Source organism: Rattus norvegicus, chromosome 14 (assembly GCF_036323735.1).
Source record: "Rattus norvegicus strain BN/NHsdMcwi chromosome 14, GRCr8, whole genome shotgun sequence".
Taxonomy (NCBI): Eukaryota; Metazoa; Chordata; class Mammalia; order Rodentia; family Muridae; genus Rattus; species Rattus norvegicus.
Window position 1 is genome coordinate 7,226,173 of NC_086032.1, and position 17,558 is coordinate 7,243,730.

Genomic DNA, 17,558 nt, shown 5'->3' on the forward strand with positions numbered 1-17,558 from the left:
AGTAGGGAGGAGCTGGGGGGGGTTAACTAGGGTGAATTCCAGGATAAGGAAATCAGCTGGAAGAACAGGCAGTGAAAATAAGAAATCACAGTCTCAGACGAGAGGAAGTCTTTTCAGCTGAGGTTCACCATCTTGACAGAATCCTGAATCGCTTGGGGTTCAGTGCAGCCCAGCCTGATACCTCTGGAGAGCCCACACACAGCTCACAACTCCTCATTCCGTTACCCCAACAATGAGAGTCCGGTGGGTGAGTTCAGTCCTGCACACCCCCATTGGGAAGCCAAGTATGGGACCTAGGAATCGGGAGCGGTGTGAGTAAGACAAGGGCCTCTGGCTTATCATGTGACACTCATAAGGGTCCAGCATAGAGCCCATGCTGTGACCACCCCTTCACCACTTGTTAACCTGGGGAACCTGATAGGCCCAAGGGAACACTGGGGCCTCTGTACAGAAGAAGGCCATGGTGGGCCCTCATTTCTGCTACGGCAGAGTGGCTCTCCCCTTGCTTGTGGCAGAGTGGAGACGTTGTAAAGCATCTACATACGCAGATAGTCATGCTGAAACCTGCTTCTATAATACCTCCTGCTTCGTATCCTATGGCTTTGACTCCTGTCCATTGATTTTTGCACATCAGATACTTTTTTTCTTTTACTAGTGGGTCCTTGTACCGGTTTTGATACTTATTATCGACTCTTCCTTCCCCCTGGCTTTGAAATCCCACATGTCTGTCTACTAACTTCCAGCAGGAAATGCGACTGTGACACTGGAATGGAAAGAGAAAACAGGGAGTTAAGACATCCCATCTCCATTCAAACAAGAGATGTATTTCCTCCTTTTTAAAAATACATAATGGATTTTTAAAAGGGGGGGCGGATTTTGAGTGGAAATGCCGTGATTCTGAGGTTCTCTCGGTCAAGGCAGGGGTGGAAATGCTAGCTTACCCTATTTTAAAGGTAAGCTCTTGTTCCACTCCTTAACGCCCTACGTGCACCGTTTCTGAGTTCAGAAGCAGGAACATTGCAAGGACACTTCGCCAGGTCAGCTAAAAGCTGAATTTCTGTCTAGTTTATACACATCTCCATACATATGCTTGCTGGTCTAGGTGCAGCTGACTTGGGTGCTTGTGTGTGATGGGGAATGGTGCTTCTGTTGGATCAGAACGATCAACATTATTTTGATACCCTCCCTTGAATTTGTTTATGAAAAATCAAACTGAAAACACAGAAGGTTTGTAGCGAACCTTTAGACAATTCTAACTCAGTGTGTGACTGGTTTATTCATTTACTTTTGCTTATGAATATTGGTTGAATAACTACCATGCCAAGTGATGGTTTAAACCAAAAATGAATGGTGAATTTACACAGAACTCATTCTCTAGAGCAACGCAGCCCAGTTGGAGGGTGACTAGGACCCTCATTGGGAAATGTTTACTGTTGAGTTCTCGCTCAAACGATAAATGCTGTCAGGGCAGGAAATGAACCAAGGTCTTTTAATAAAGAGGATTCATTGCTCGTCAGTCCTTTTAGTGGCTTACAGTACTGACACTCGGGAGGAATTAGAAAGAAGATGGTTCTTTGTAGCTACACGATATCATCTCTGGACCCACTGGCATGAACCCATGACTCCTGTCATAGGCTCTCTTCCTCATGAGACTAAGAGTTGCAAGAAATACTTGTTTAATACTTCATTATCAAGACAGGCAAAGCATGGTGATCTTTAAAAATATTCCACCAAAGGGGATAATAAAAGCATGTTTTCATTGATTTGAAAAACACTGAAGTGTAATTCTTGGGAATTCTCTTAAAGCCCAATCTGCTGTTACATACTTGGCAGTGATTTCTCTGTGAAGAATCACAAGGCTCAGGAGAAATATTTTGAGGTTGTAATTACATGTCTCAGTGACCTTTCAGTAGTAAGAGTTTGTATGTGTGTGGTGGGTCTTAGGGATGGACCTCAAGGCCTCACATGCTAAGCTGGCCCTACATCCCAGAGCTATGGCCCAGCATCTGGATAATACCTGAAACTGTACATTGCTGAGAATGCTTGGGTTATCAAACAGAGTTTACATTTAATTGGTAACTAGCATTGTGTCTTTAAAATTGCATCTATGGGAAGATGAGTCTCTTTTCTAAACCTGTCTAGTAGGAATAACTCAAATATTGACACAGAAATCATGTTGACCATTATATATATAGATACACACCTCCAATTTCTAAATCCCAACTACAACCTTCTCTATAGTGTTGCTTCTTGAACGCCAACCTAGTACCACAAGTGGGGAATAGTAGCCATGACCTCCAAGGGCAAACCGCTATCAAGTCACAGGCCCAAAGAAATGTGTGGGTTACCTCCAGGTTAAGCATAAAGTTCCCATGGAAGGAAAATGACCATCATGGCTGGCCAAGCCCTGTGCCCAAGGAATGCCATCCATATACAAATATGCCAAAATTCAAAACAACAACAACAACTACAACAACAACCCAAACTGCAGTCACGTCCTAGGCATTTTGAAAAGGAATCACCAATACCTTGGATGCTTCCTGTGATAACCACAGTTACCATCTATACTTGTCTTCTAGAAACCACTCTTTCTTCTTCCTCAGAAGACATTGTAATAAGGCCAGAATTGTAATGTAAATAAGGCCAGAAACCAGGGATGCAGGCCAGTTGCTGAAATGTTTTCTAGCATTCCAAAAGCCCGCACTTTTACCCCCCAAACTGCATAAATAGAGGATGGTGTCACCTGTCTGTAATCTTAGCTCTCAAGAGACAGAGGCAGGACGATCACAAGTTTAAGGCTGCCCTATGTTACATAGCGCGTTTGAGGTTATTCTCTGCCCTGTGAAGCTGTTTCTCTGAATGAAGGTCTTTTAGGTAGATATTCGAGAAACATCTTCAGTCTACGTCTCCAAAGAACAACCTTGAGCCCCAGGTATTCCTAATTCCGCTTCCAGCCACTTATATTCCCAAATTCTGCTAAAGAGCCCATGGCTACCAGGACACTGGCCTCAGAAGGACACACCCAAGGAAATAGTCTTATCAGACTCTCTATTTCCATGCACCCCTTTTCTGCATAACTTAGGACTACCTAAGGAGTCCAGGAGGAAGCCCGGGAGCCCTGCACAAATTCATCCTCCTATGGGAATCTATGCTTCCTTGAAAGAAGCTAATAAGAAGAATGTAAGTTAGGGGCTAAAGTGCCAGAGAAAAGTTACTTCGTGTGCTGGAAGCCACATCCACGAACCACATGGTCCTCAGCCCAACTTAAAGAAACCCTGTGTTGGTGGGTGGAGACAATTCATGTAGGTTGACAGGCTACCAAGCAAATGACAGGGGTGCAAAGCGCAACAGAGAATTGTTGCCTGCACACTGAGCCTATATCTCTATCTTCCCCTTTCACCTATTTCCTGTTCAGGCAGTGAGCAGATCACTCGGCCTCTGAGAAGTTAGGGGTCTTCTTAGGGATAAAACATTGCTGACCCCTCGCCAACGGCACCAATCAAAAGAAGTGTCGTTTAATAAATTAAGGATGTGGTAGTAACTTTAAAGTCTCGATTAAAAAGCATAACTCTGGAAGAAAGAACAGCGGAAGCAAAACCACAGCGTGCTAAGATTCATAATTAAAAAAAAAAAACCTCTAGATAGTTGTCTAGTATAAATAGCAAACCATCATTCCCTTTCGTTAAGGGTTTTTTTTTTTTTTTTTGGTTCTTTTTTTCGGAGCTGGGGACCGAACCCAGGGCCTTGCGCTTCCTAGGTAAGCGCTCTACCACTGAGCTAAATCCCCAGCCCCTCGTTAAGGGGGTTTAATTGCATTGGAGTAAATGTGTGAGGATAGGCCGTATGGTTTGAGATCGGGGCCTTTAATCCGTAAACTTTCTGGATCTGTTTCCATGAAGTCAGCTTGCCATTTAAGAATAAACACTGACCCAAGGTCCTTCCCCCCCGGCTTAGGCTGATTATGTCTCATCCAGGGCGACTGCCTAACATTCTGCATGAAAGACGAGCATGGGTACAAACAGACCACACTTGAACGCCCGAGCCTGATGTCATTAGAGAGCTATGGATATGCGCGTTTCTATCACAGGGAGATATCACAGCGCCTTCCCTGTCACTCAGTTAAAGTCATTTCATCGAATGAGCCAAACTGTGGCTTGTGGCAGGAGACACCCAGCACAGTCAAGGTTTCAACATGAGGGACAGCCATTATCGATCCTGTGATTATCATTATCGGCTGTGACGTGAACCTGTGGTTCCGACTCACTTGGAAATCAGAGGGTAGAACCAGGTTACCCCTGAGAATCAATTCATAGCATCTTAGATTCAGAAACCGAGAAGCCGTGAGCATAGTTTTCAAGGTGTGGAGCACTCCCTGTGTATGAGGAACCAGGTGACATTCTAGATTGGGGCTTCCAAACGTTCCTGCCAAGCCAACAGCAGGAGAACCAGCCATTTTGATGTTTTATGTTCCGTGATTGCTTTAAGCAACTTTCATATGAATTGGATTTTAGTTGAACACATTCACTTTATTCATTTTCAAAGTCCACCCACAAGTAAACTAATTCTAAGGAACACTTGAAGGTGTTATGCTGATTGTCTTACTCTGCCCCAGAAGCCTACTTAACACATTCCACAGGGTGACAGTGTATCTTATTAATAATGCTCATTCTTGGTTTCGTTTCTGCTGATCCCAAGTTCCCTTAGGAACGATACTCTTCTTTCAACGAGAAACGCCGCATCTGAGGAGGTAGGGTGCTTTGCTGTTCTTTTCCAATTGCTCTTCGATTAGTTACAGTGACCTTTCCTAATTAGCCTTCCTAATTTTTTTTCTAATCCTCCTTATACAAAAGCTGAATGCTATACTTTCCCTTTTCTGAAGTGTGACTCATGGCCGAATATATGCCATATATTTATTTAGTCACTACAGAACCATACGCCTTCTTCACATGTTTTATACGTTTGGCTTAGGAGTTAACATGCTGAAGTGGCTAAGGATTAAGGACCATCTGTTTACCCAAGAACATGGTTCAGTCACTGTTCTGAGAACTTAGGATGTGTGCTATGTCCCCGCACACTTTCACAACCTCATGCAGTGTCTGTGTTATCTAGCAGACACAAAACTTGAGGTTTACAATTTAGATGCACTCATAAAAACAGCTTACATGCTGTTAGGTTAATTAGGAGCATATCGGAGGATAAGAATTATTGGGTTTTTTTTTTGTTGAGATATTTTAAAAATCACAGAAGCATGTGCTGACACTCACACACAAACACACAAACATGAACACACGTGCACACACACAGATGACCAAGTAGTTTCATTTTGATAAGCAAATACATAGATAGAAACCCCACACTACTTCTGTCTGAGAGACTCCACTTTAGAAAGTTTCTGTGCCTTGCGTGTGGGTAAACAAAGAACACATCACATCATAAACTTAAAAAATAGTATTTCAGCCTTACCCCTAAAGCAGTTTCACACACATTTGGGTTAGCCCTGAGTCTGTGTAAGGACAGCTATGACACCTGGTAGCAGCGATTAAAGGAAGGACTCAAGGAGACAACACTGAAAGACCACGTTTCGGGGAGGAAGAGCAGCTCCTCGTCCAATCTGTTGTGGTGATCCAGACACACACCCGGGAGAGCTGAATGGCCTCTCGTGGCAAACAAGGGCATAAAGCCACACACAGTCCACAACCTGAAGTCGTGGTGATAGACGGACCCTCCCCCCCAATTATGTAGCATAATCAACAGCAATGCCTAGCGATTTATCTCTGAATTAAAGAAAAACCCCCGCTCTCACCTTGCACACACAGTGGTCAGTGACAGATGCAGGCTGGGAGAGACAGCAGCTGCTCTGTCCTGAGCGGCTTAGTGCATATTCGAGCCGGCTCAGGTCCCACTCTGTTTGCTCAATGCAGTTTCTCCCATGACTCCATCACTCAGGAATGGCAACCACGGCTCTCTCACTCTCTCAGCTCCAGTGGAGTCCCTGGCTATTGAGCCCAGGTAAAAAATGCTGAGTTCTGCAAGGTTACTACAAGGTGAACACAAGCGGAAGGGGCGGGGGGCGGGTAGATGGGAGGGGCCGTGAAGACCCTAAACTCCAGACACCTTGCCTTTGGAGGGAGTCTAAGCCCCATAAATCAGAGCTGGGACGATAGGAGGTCAGAGAACAGTGAAGCTGAGATTCTGAAATGGCATCGGGCCAATCAGCCAACCCAGGGACATGCTTCAAGCAAGGAGCGCACTCTCTCTCTCTCTCTCTCTCTCTCTCTCTTTCTCTCTCTCTCTCTCTCTCTCTCTCTCCCTATCTCTCTGTCTCTCTCTCCTTATCTCTGTCTCTGTCTCTCTATCTCTCTATCTCTCTGTCTCTCTCCTTATCTCTCTGTCTCTATCTCTCTGTCTCTCTGTCTGTCTCTGTCTCTCTCTCTCTATCTCTCTCTGACTCTCTCCCTATCTCTCTGTCTGTCTTTCTGCCTCTGTCTCTGTCTCTCTATCTCTCTGTCTCTCTGTCTCTGTCTCTGTCTCTCTCTCCCTCTCTCTCTCTCCCTCTCTCTCTCTCTCTCTCTCTCACACACACACACACACACTCACACTCACACTCACACTCACACTGGCAGGCAGGCATCAGTGTAGCTACACTAATTAACTAGATTCTTCCACTTTTCAAGCTAGAAAGGCTCTGGTGATATTTCCCAGGTAACAAAGTTTAAGAGGGATCCGATACAATGAAGACACTCGCCAGAATCAAGTAAGGCCTGTAAGAGAAGAATACTTTTTGATTCATACTAACTCAGGTCTTTATGTGGGGCACACCGTGGAGTTACGCAACCATCCCCCATGCTGGAGAAATACCTCTGATGAGGTAGGCTTTTGTGACGCTGACAGAATCAATTGAAAATTTCTCATAAAAATTCCTGCCATTCCTTTTCAAGAGTGGTCTTGACTTACACACATATTTTAACCCTGGCAGGCGCCAAGCAGGCATTTCTTCAGTAACACGCACGTGAATGCTACAGACTGGTGTAAATGTCACGGGTGATTCCCGATCTATGGTTTCGAGTTTCTAGTTGTGGTATTTTGATGTTCTCTAAGGTGAGGTGGGAGTGAAAATGCTTTATGAAACACATTTTTAGTCTCATGTTTATCCTACAGGCATGTGATTAGTTACTGAGCTGCACAGTGATTGTATGAATTAGAGGCTAGCCCTGCCCTTTAGCGGCTTCCCCTGCCTTCCAAATTCTGTTCACCTGCTGTGCACTATCCTCTGAGGCATCAAGAAGCCTGATGAAGAAAGCAGTTTGTTGCCAGCATCTGCTTTGTCTATTTCCTGGGCTGGAGGGGGTGAGCTGGAACAATGCGCAGGTCCAAATGCTTTGTATACTGTGGAATCCTGGGGAGATGGCACTCAATTGACCTGCTGTGGCCTGTGAACTGATGGCCATTTGCTAGGACTCCCTGGACTCTATGGAGACTGATTGCTTAGAGTGGGCTATAAATAGAGTTAAAGGTTTTATTGAACTGCTGTCCTCTTGTGGTAGTCTTGATGGCAGTCACTGTATGGCCAGAGTGAGTTAATTGTGAGCAACATGACCTCCGTCTAGGCTCTGAAGGAAAATGGACCAGACCAGTTGAAACTCTGTTTTGCCCATGTGCAAGACAGGTTTCACGGTTAACCTGGTGTCCTGGTGGACTCTTGTTGGTGGGGGGGCTGGAGAAGACAGTTAATGAAGGGGAAAGTTTGGAGATGGACGGAACGCCAAGTTCGCTGTTGAGTTAGCTCAGTAGCACACGCATCTGGGCATTAATGCTAATGTTCTTACAATGACTTGTGCATTATTTAGAAGTTAGGCTGCGGGAGACACAGAGGAGGGAGACGGTAAAGAGCAAGAAATGAACTAATACTGTGGCCCCATCTGTGTCCTATGAAATACACAGGGCTGGGAGGGAAAGGAAAGAATGTTACCTCTGTTAATTCTCATAATAACCCTAGGAGGTAGCTGCTGTTATCCCTTTCAGCGATGAGAATAATTAGCCTGCACACTGTTAACTAGTGATTAGTGGAGCTTAAATTACAGCCAAGTCTTTCATGACCCAGAGTTCCCATAGCCTGCACAAGTCAGTTAACTTATAACTTTCTCAGAGATGGATTAATTCTGGGTTTTATATAGTGCAAAGGCAGAAATGCAACTTAACAAGAAATGTCCTATATTGTATTTACAAGGCAAGCCAACTTACATGGTGTGCGACGATTTTAAGGAAAATACGCTTGCATATTTTTCAGCATTGAACTAGTTGCAGGATGCAGAAAAAGTGATTGGGAGTTTTAGATTTACTTTATTTGTAACTGTGTGTATGTATGTGTGCATGTCTGTATGCAGGCACATGCATACTGAGTGTGTTTCCAAAAGAGGCCATAAGAGGGCACCAGATCTCTTGCAGCTGAGGATACAGGTGTTTTTGACTGGCCCGACACGCATGCTGGGAAACAAACTTCTCTAAACCGATGAGCCATCTCCCCACCCCTCTTCCCATGAATACGTTTTGATATTATGTGTCAATATTCTTTCTGTAGTTTGATATTATGTGTCAATATTCCTTCTGTAGGATTCCTTCTGTGGTCCGGATGGCGGAAAGTATTTGAAATCTTATAGAAACAAAGCTTTATAGTGTCACCCCCCCCCATTACTCCCACCACACACACACAGAATATACTGCAACAGGGCAACAGGCCATTCCCTCAGGACCCAGGAGGCCTGCATGGGTGGTCATGGCCAGCTGCTTTTCCAGCTATGTGTTGTATCCAGGGCTGTATGAGGAAGCTCATGTGCACAGGCATAAAAACTCCTGCTCTTTAGCCAGTGGAACCTTGAGGGTAAATCTCTTAAAGCACAGGGCTCGCAGTCTCTAGTCCTTGATATAATATTCAGGTGTAATTAGGACTGATTCCTGTTTTTACATTGCAAATTGTGAGGTGTGTATAGTGTTGCATTATCCTGCGTGTTGCATAGTACATGATGTAATGATGTATTGCTAGATAGCGTGTTAAAATAGTTACTACATCATGATTGGAATTTTGTAACCAATATGTAACAGAATAGAAAACTCTGAAATGTTTAACACTTGTTAAAAGCATTTATCTCTAAGAAATGTGACTATGGGAATTTTATTTGCCATTTGTTCATTTGCTTTTGTGAATGTTCTGCAACCATTTCAACATAGTAAATCAGATGAACAAAGCATACACACACACACACACACACATATGCAGGCATGCACACATATACATACACATGCGCACGTGCACATACACATATACACACACGCACACTCACACACACAGGCATGCACACATGCAGGCATGCACACATATACATGCACATGCATGCATGCATGCATGCACATATACATACACATATACACACACGCACATTCACACAAAGAAAAGGAAGAAAGAGAACAGCCAGCATCGGTGAGGCGTGGGAATGAGGTTTTAAATGCATCTTTTGACCAAGCAACTTTGTCGTGTTTGTTCTGAGTGGAATTGGTAAAGGTCAGTCTAGAACACATAAGTACTGTGAATTGTAACACCTGCATCCAATTACTCATGAGTGTTATTGACAAATTCTGAGCATTGCAGAATTATAAGAAAGATACCGAGCTGCTTGGGGTTCAGTGATTTTTTTTTTTTTTTAGTATATACAAAATGGTACAGGAGGATGAGAGTGTATCTGTATGTGTGTGTATGTCTGCAAACTCCAACACAAAGAGGATGGATACAGCACAACTGTCCTGAGGTCACCACCCTTCACTGGAAGGGGAATAGTTAGTTATCAGTGCTAACAGGAGCCCCAACAAATCTACTGTTATCTAAAAGGTACTGCTGTTCTAGAACGTTCCAGAGTGACCTCCAAAGTGGCAACCATGTATTTGCTTGCGGCGAGCAGGCCTGCGGAGAGAGGGGCCATGGCTGATTCTGCTTATGATTTATTTGTTCTGTTTGTGCCTTACAGACTTTTTGATGTAGCCGGGAACCAGCTGGCAGAGGATTTAGGATTACACATCATGAGCAAATGACAGCCTGTTAAAGAGACAGCACGCGTGGATTGGCCACATCTAGGTTTCTTAGGGGGAAAAAGACTTAAAATAAAAAATCTTGATAAAACTCAGACTATTTGGACTAAACATAAAGCTAATTCGCCTGTCACTGAATTATTAGTTTATTGAAACAATGTTTGAAAGATTGGACAAATAACAAGACCAAACACACAAATAAGGATTTTTTTTAAACTTTTCAATATATAACAATGGGTTTCTTTTTTTTAAATTCAAATGCATTTTTGTAAAATGCTTACCTGGAGACAAAGCTTCAATAGTGATAAAGATGCTACTTCAGAACAAAGGGATTTACCCCGGGGAACAGAGCTGAAACAAATGTAGCTGAGAGTTGGCCATGGCCTTAGTGCCCAGCCTAAGGCTGAAAGGTAGGGCACTTTATATTTTAATATGACAACCTGATAAGTTCCATTCATAAAAGACAGAGAGTTCTTGTGCTCATGTTGTGCCTTCCCTAGGGTGTGTAGCTGAGCACAGATATGCACTGACACAATTACTACTCTATAACTCAGATGCTACATTAAGTTACTAAAGAGAATGAGTTACAAGTGTTTGCAGTTACGTTACATTCGTTTGGAACAAGGTGATGTTCTGCTAGGTTCATCTAGGTTCATAATCAAAAAGGCTTCTAATTATGCATTTTTATAAAAATAATACTCAAAACTTAGTTTTAGTATGGCATTCTATTGAGTAAAGCACAGTGCCATGATTAAGTTTATTATGCTCAATAATAAATTCATACTGTGACTCTTTCTATATTTCTATTTAAATATAAGGATCTTGTCATTGAAGAAAATTGTATTTATTGCTGGATCTCCTAAATATTATGTATATTTTCTATGTATCTATATGCATATTCATACAAGTGTATAATGCATTAAAACCCTTTTGCATGCATGCATGTCTCGCATTTTCACATACAGCATTTTATTCACATAGTCATAGTTTGTATGTAAATTTCTTTATTATTTCCTTTAAAATATTTTATAAGCATTTTTCTTATACCTATCATCTTCAAATGAGACATTCTAAAATACACTTAAAGTTTTTCTCTCCCTCTTAATCTTTATCTGACTCCCATATATGCATATATACATATGCATACATATACATATACTTAACTTTTTATTTCAAAGCCTTTGTAGCATCTTGGGCATTAATATAATATAACATATAAATTCTACACTTCACTATTGTGGGTGTGACTTGCTTCCTTGCAGGTTTTTGATAAAACTTTATACTGTTATGCAATGGAGAACGTGTCTATTTTTCTGTTAAGTTTTATTTTCAAAGTTTTTTTTAGAACAAATTCCTAGTAAAACACCAGGGAGCATGGTATGAAGAGTTTATTTCTGAAAATGCTGTCTTTGGGAAAAGCAGCCTGTATCGATGCTACAGCGTTTGTTTGTAGAGCACCAACTCGATATAGGTGACTGATCCTTACAAATGTCATGGATGTCTAAACGTGCAGGCCAATTTTCCACGTTCAAATGCTCTAAATTTGTGCACGTTTTATCATTGTATCTATTTTTAATCCTAAAACAAGCACGGGCATTTATGCCAATAAAGCGTATAAATAAGATTTGACGCTAATGTTCTCATGAACGGCGGCTTCACTTGTGCCTACTGCAAAGATTTAAATGTTCTCTAGATGTATTTTAAGCAGCACCTCAGAGAAGCTGCTGCCTTCATTCGATAAGTTCCAGCTCTGGATCCTTCAGATGTGTCAAAGCGCACGATCAATAAAGGCATCGACTACTAGTTCATACTGGGATGGTTTCCTTGCTGTCATCACGAATCGCTCCTCTCCAACAAAGACATGATTAAGCTTTGCGATGTCTTACTCTCAGAGTTTTAATAGGTTCCTAGTTTCAGTGTTCGCAACTGAACCCTGGGCCACATGCATGGGCAGCCCGTGCTTTGTCAGTGGGCTACAGCCCCATTGTTTAACAGGGGTTAAAAATATCATTATTTCTGTGCTCGTGTAATGTGCTCATGTTGTGTTCTCATTTGTTAAGCTAGGAAATAGAAAGCTATGATGAAAAGAAATTTGAGTCACATGAAAGTTGAACTCTTAAATTGAACTTCAACGATGTCAAAGAATGATATTCAGGGAGGCCGCAGAATAGCTCTGCGGGTCCATAGTAAAACATGAAGTGGGAACAATAATTAATACTGGTCCACTTTAAGGATTCAAAATCTACATATGTGGGACATTAGTACATCAGTACAGCAGAAAATTACACTACTATAGACGCACTCACCCACCGCTGCTCCTCTGCCGAGTCTACATGGCAAGGGTAACTGGGAAAATCAGGGAACTCCACTGCTAAGAATCAGCAGCAGGGGTGGAAAAGGCGTGAGAATAGAAATGAATTGGACTCTCCCTTTTCTCCTCTGAGCAACTAGCGCCTGTCACTCCAGCCTCCCCTCCACTCTCCTCAGCTGTCAAACAGGCAGGCGTGGGCAGGACAGGCTCCCTGAGAGCCTAAGAGGCTGGCATCACACGGGAGCCTGCACCAAACTCATAAGCTATGCATTGTACTAGCGTTACAAAACCCTGACATTTACTGCTGGGCCACTCCAGGCGTACGCTGTGATATGTGGCCATTAGCTCAGGCCTATATTTATGTGTAAAGTCAAGAATAGAAACACCCATGAACGCTAAATTTATAATCATATTGACGGAGCCTTTTACAGCTGCACTTTCCAAATTGACAGAATAGCCACCTCTTTCCACAAAGGCCCACGATGTTTCCCATCAGGAAGGGCGAGAGCTAGTGGTATGGCCCAGTCACATGGGCATTCGACTAGCCTACGGGGAGCCTGGAGTTCAGCACCCAGCACTGGAAAGAAAAAAAATGGAAGGAAAAGGAGATAAATGATCCTGTCAGTTGTAGAAGGGTTTGAAAGAAGGAATAAGGTCAGAGAAGACACAGTGGAAGAGGAAATTAGGAGTGGGTAAGAGATGCAGTCAGAGGTTAACTGAAGCCAACAGCTCTAAAGTCAAAGGAGGCCAATGGTGGGATTTGGTTTTTATGTTGTTGGTGGTGGTGGTCGTTGTCTGTTTGCTTTTGAGACAAGGTCAGGTACAACCTGGACTACAGAGTGAGTTCCAGCATAGTATGAGATAAGAGTGAGAACTAAGGTAGCCTGGGGTACAGTGAGCTAAGGTTGCCTGGGTACAGCAAGGCCTATCTGGAAAACGACAAACCTAAATTCAAAGAAAAAAGTCTTAAGGAAGATTAGTCTTACTCTGTCACAGTATCAGTAAGATTTTATTAAATCAAAACTAAAGAGGGATAGAGACGAGGACTCCAAAAGCTGGGAGGTGTGGGACGCCAGACGCAGAACCTTCAACCCGAGAACACCATTAGAATAGCTCCAGAGCCAACCCAGGCATATCCCAAGCTGACCCCAGAGCCCTGAGGAAAGGGAAACAAATTATAATAAATAATTCCCACAAGTCTGTTCATTGGCAGTCACCTTCTCTGCTGTGTTAGCACGTGTTCTAAAAACTGTGTCACGTGTACCGTTGTCAATCCTGAAAAAGTATTATGTTGCCATTTTTATATGGTGTTTATCTAATTAATAACTTAATTAGATAAATAATAATAATTTAATAATCCATATGCTTTACCATGTCCTTTCCTAACTGTAGCCCAATGCTATTTCCTGACACAGAACACTGGAGACACACACAGTGCAGAAGGGCTGAACTATACCCCACTCACCCCATATCCATAAAAGCAAGGGAAGGCAGAAGTAAGGACAGAAATGAGGAAAGAAGTACAATAAATCATATGCAAGTCAACGTGGCCTTCTCCTGGAAAGCGATCCCAAAACAGAAGCGGACAAGTGGGAGCGAACCAGGCAAGCACAACAATCAGCAGGTGAAGACACGGCCTATGGAATGGGAGAAAATACTTACAAAACATAAACAATTATGGGTTACTATACAAATAGATAAAAGAATTCCCTAAGCAGTAGTAAAAGTTGACCAGGGATAGGAGGAGGCACTTTTTTCAGAAGGTACACAATGGCCAACAGCTCTGCGGAACAGTGTTCAACATTACTAATTACCAGCAAAAGAGAGATCAAAACCACAGGTGAGTCCTCACCTCAGGCCGCTTGGTATGGCTTTTGTCAGAAAGACAAATTCTAACAAGTGTTGGCAAAGGTGTGGAGAGAGGATAGATATGCTTGTGAACTGTGGATTAGAGTGTAAATTGGTGTAGCCATTTCAGGAAAGAGCACGGGGTGTCCTCAAAGAACTAAAACTAGAGCCATGATAGGATCCAGAAATCCCATTTCTAGGAATATATTCTGTTCACTCTGACCCGGAAGTCCTCAGCCTGTTCACTGTGACCCAGAAGTCCCTAGTCAGTTCTCTCGAGTACCCTCCAATATATTGCAAGAAGGTTAGAAATAAGCAGTGAAGGTTCCAGGGTAAATTAGAATATATCAGGTGGCAGGGAGCTAATGAGTGTTTAATGTCTTTGAGATGTGTAAATCTATCTAGATATAGCCATTTGTATTGCTGTATTTTGGAAGTGACTATGCCTTGAATAACAGAATAAGAAATTCCCTGTCTTAAAATTCTCTCTCTCTCTCTCTCTCTCTCTCTCTCTCTCTCTCTCTCTCTCTCCCTCCCTCCCTCCCTCTTTCCGTCCCTCCCCCATCCTCCCTCCCTCCCCCATCCTCCCATCCTTCCTTTTCTCTCCTTTCTTTCCTTTTTTCAGACAAAGTCTCACTATGTAGCTCATGTTTCTCAAGTGTTTGGATTGCTGTATGTACCATAACACCAAGCTTACTTAGAACTCTGATTTATTACATGAGTAACTACTACTCACACCTTGATGTATGAATCTCTTTATCTCGTGACAGTTTTTTTCCTTTAACTTCATGCAACATCTCTGTTATCCACAGCACTAAAATGGAATTGTTCATTTATTCTTAACTTAAACCCCTCTCTTTATCTGATACTGAATCCCCTACTTGTGAACACTGTTGGCCCATGGTGGTGATTCTACACTGATCATCCAGTGGTGGGGAAGGTGCTTACAGTGATGACTAGAGAAATTTTCTCTCATACTGTTTGTTTTATATCCACTTTCTCTCCTATGCCTATGGACCTTGAGGCTGGCATTACCCTTTCTTGACCAAAATCTTAAACAGAGTTCAAGTGACAATTTTACTCAAGGCTAGGGCTCACGTGACCTGAGGAAAAGTGGAGGAAACTGGATAAGTTACCCTCTTAAGTGTGGCGTCCAGAAGGCATAGTCTCTGGTTCATAGACAACATAGCTTCCTTTCTGTTTCCAATCATCTCACCTACATTCTCTTAAAAGAAAACTGCTTTGCTGTTTTCCTTAGCTGCTATTTTTGAGCTCTTTTTTGTCTGTCTTCATTAAAATATATAATTACTGACATATGGGCATTCAGATTTCAGAACCTGAATGAGAGCTATCTGTTAAAGTCTCAGAATAGGACAGAGAGTAGAACCAAAGTCAGAACAGCATTAAATTATAAACTCATTAAGTTCATACCCTCTCAATGACTTCCTTTCTCTCTGTTGGCTTTTAGGAATGCAATGTTATCAACACAGGCGGAAGCCAAATAGGGCAGCAGTCCTTTACAACGTGTGGGAGTCCAGTGCTCCCAACCACCAGCTCTGGAAGACTATTGAACAGTAGATGGTAGCAAGCCTTCTCATCTGCAGAAGCGCCAGCAGAATGCTTCTGCCTGTACAACCATGAAAGAACACTTGAGAGAACCAGATGTGATCGGCTGCGGATTCAAGGGGGAAAAAGGGGCTGGGAAGTAAAGTAAAGGGCTTAGAGCCCTTGAGGGAGGATAGTTCACAGGGCAGTGTTGCTGCGAAGTGAGTCCCGGCACCTGCAAGGGCTGAAAACAGCCATTTATCATCCCAGGGTGTAACCTTGCTCATCTCTTTTGTTTCCCAAGAGGGTAACAATGAAATACAAAGTATATTTTGGAAGTGGGAGAAGAATAGTGAGCGAAGGCTGGAACATCTGCTCTCTTTCTTTAGAAGAAGCAACAAGCTAGGATGTAAAACTGTCAGGACAAGTAAATAAACCACTAATTAGGGTCCTGGGTAAAGAAAATGTCTCCTACCCCCAAGAGAGACAGGTCAGCATAGTGTTTACCAAAGCTAATGGGACGGGGAACTTTGGAAGAGGACAGAGATAAGAAGGGTGCTCTGGGGATAGAGAGCAGTGTCGTTGAACTCTGGGAGAGAAAATACATTCCTATGTCTAGGAAGCACAGAAACTCTGGCACGGCCTGGAGTGCTGCTGGCACTTGTGCCCCAAGGAGACTGTATAACCAAGTACAGAACGGTGGCAGGATTCATCTCTGGGGAAACCCTGAGTCCAGAGCATGTAGAGAAAAGAAGAAATAACTTATGGAAAGATTCACCCAGAGCCACTACCCTGAGGTAGGCGGGTGGTAGGTAGTTCAAGGCAGCCAAAAGACACAAGTTACAAAGCCACGTTACTGGGTCTGAATGGTGAAGTCTGAAAATGACTGTTTATGCTTCCAGGGGACTGAGCTCCGTGACTGGACCCAAAGCCTCCATGACACAGGGGCCTCAGAGCACCCTTCATAAGGATGCTATGCAGGGTCAGCATTTCAGCAAGAGGCCTGAGAATTCACTTCAGGAATTTAACACAATCCCAGCTCTAATGGTAGAAAATGAGGCTCGGCTGAGATTAAATAATAATGCTAAGGCTGTGGTTTTGTTTACTCGGCTTCCCAGTTACTTGATATTGAGGGTCTGACTAAAGATAATTAGAAAAGCAATTGACGTGTTCAGCTCTGGGTCAGCCCTGGGATGAAAATGGCTGTCGAGAGCTTACAACTCTACAAGGGCCAACAGTGCCCTGACCCTAAGAAAGTTCCTCAGAACTCACTGAATGTATCCTTGATCTCGGGTCCCTCTGGTGTGGTTGAAAAACTTGTGTAGTTCTCTCAGGACAATGTAACACGTGTCTTCTACTAAGTTAAAGATGCATTCCATGTGTTTTATCTTCTATCAGCTGAACGACGTGGGCTTTATGAAGATTGATGTGAATGGACTCTGGGAAACTCTATGTGCCCCAAACTCCATGCTTCGGGATAGCCATGAACTTTCTCTTAATTAAGTCCTGAGTTATGCTAGCATTCTCAGTTTGCAAATGGGAATTTTAAACTAGAGGCTATCCAAGAGAATTAATAAAAGCAACCATAATTCAATAAGAAACCTGGTTAGAGGTTTACTTCTTAAATTCTCCCTTTTATTCTGATTGTTTTAATCAGATCACAGGGCATTTATAGCCTTGAATTTCCAGTAGAGCCTCTGATTAAAAAAAAAAAAACCTCTTTTAGGGGACAACTGGCATGCATGTGAGAATGGTGTACCCCTCAAACACTTGCTCC

The 17,558-nt window shown here is 42.9% G+C and overlaps 1 protein-coding gene across 4 annotated transcripts in view; it reads right to left on the minus strand.

Annotated features, from left to right (window-relative positions):
• Positions 1-17,558, minus strand: part of Arhgap24 (Rho GTPase activating protein 24) — a 383,238-nt gene that overhangs the window by 120,973 nt on the left and 244,707 nt on the right. Inside the window, exon 1 of one of the 4 annotated variants that reach the window (XM_006250652.5) lies at positions 5,804-5,812. The exons of the other annotated variants lie outside the window; for them this stretch is intronic. The gene's annotated coding sequence lies outside the window, so the exon portion shown is untranslated. Of the gene's footprint in view, positions 1-5,803; positions 5,813-17,558 lie in introns of those variants that run through there. 4 annotated transcript variants of the gene reach the window in all.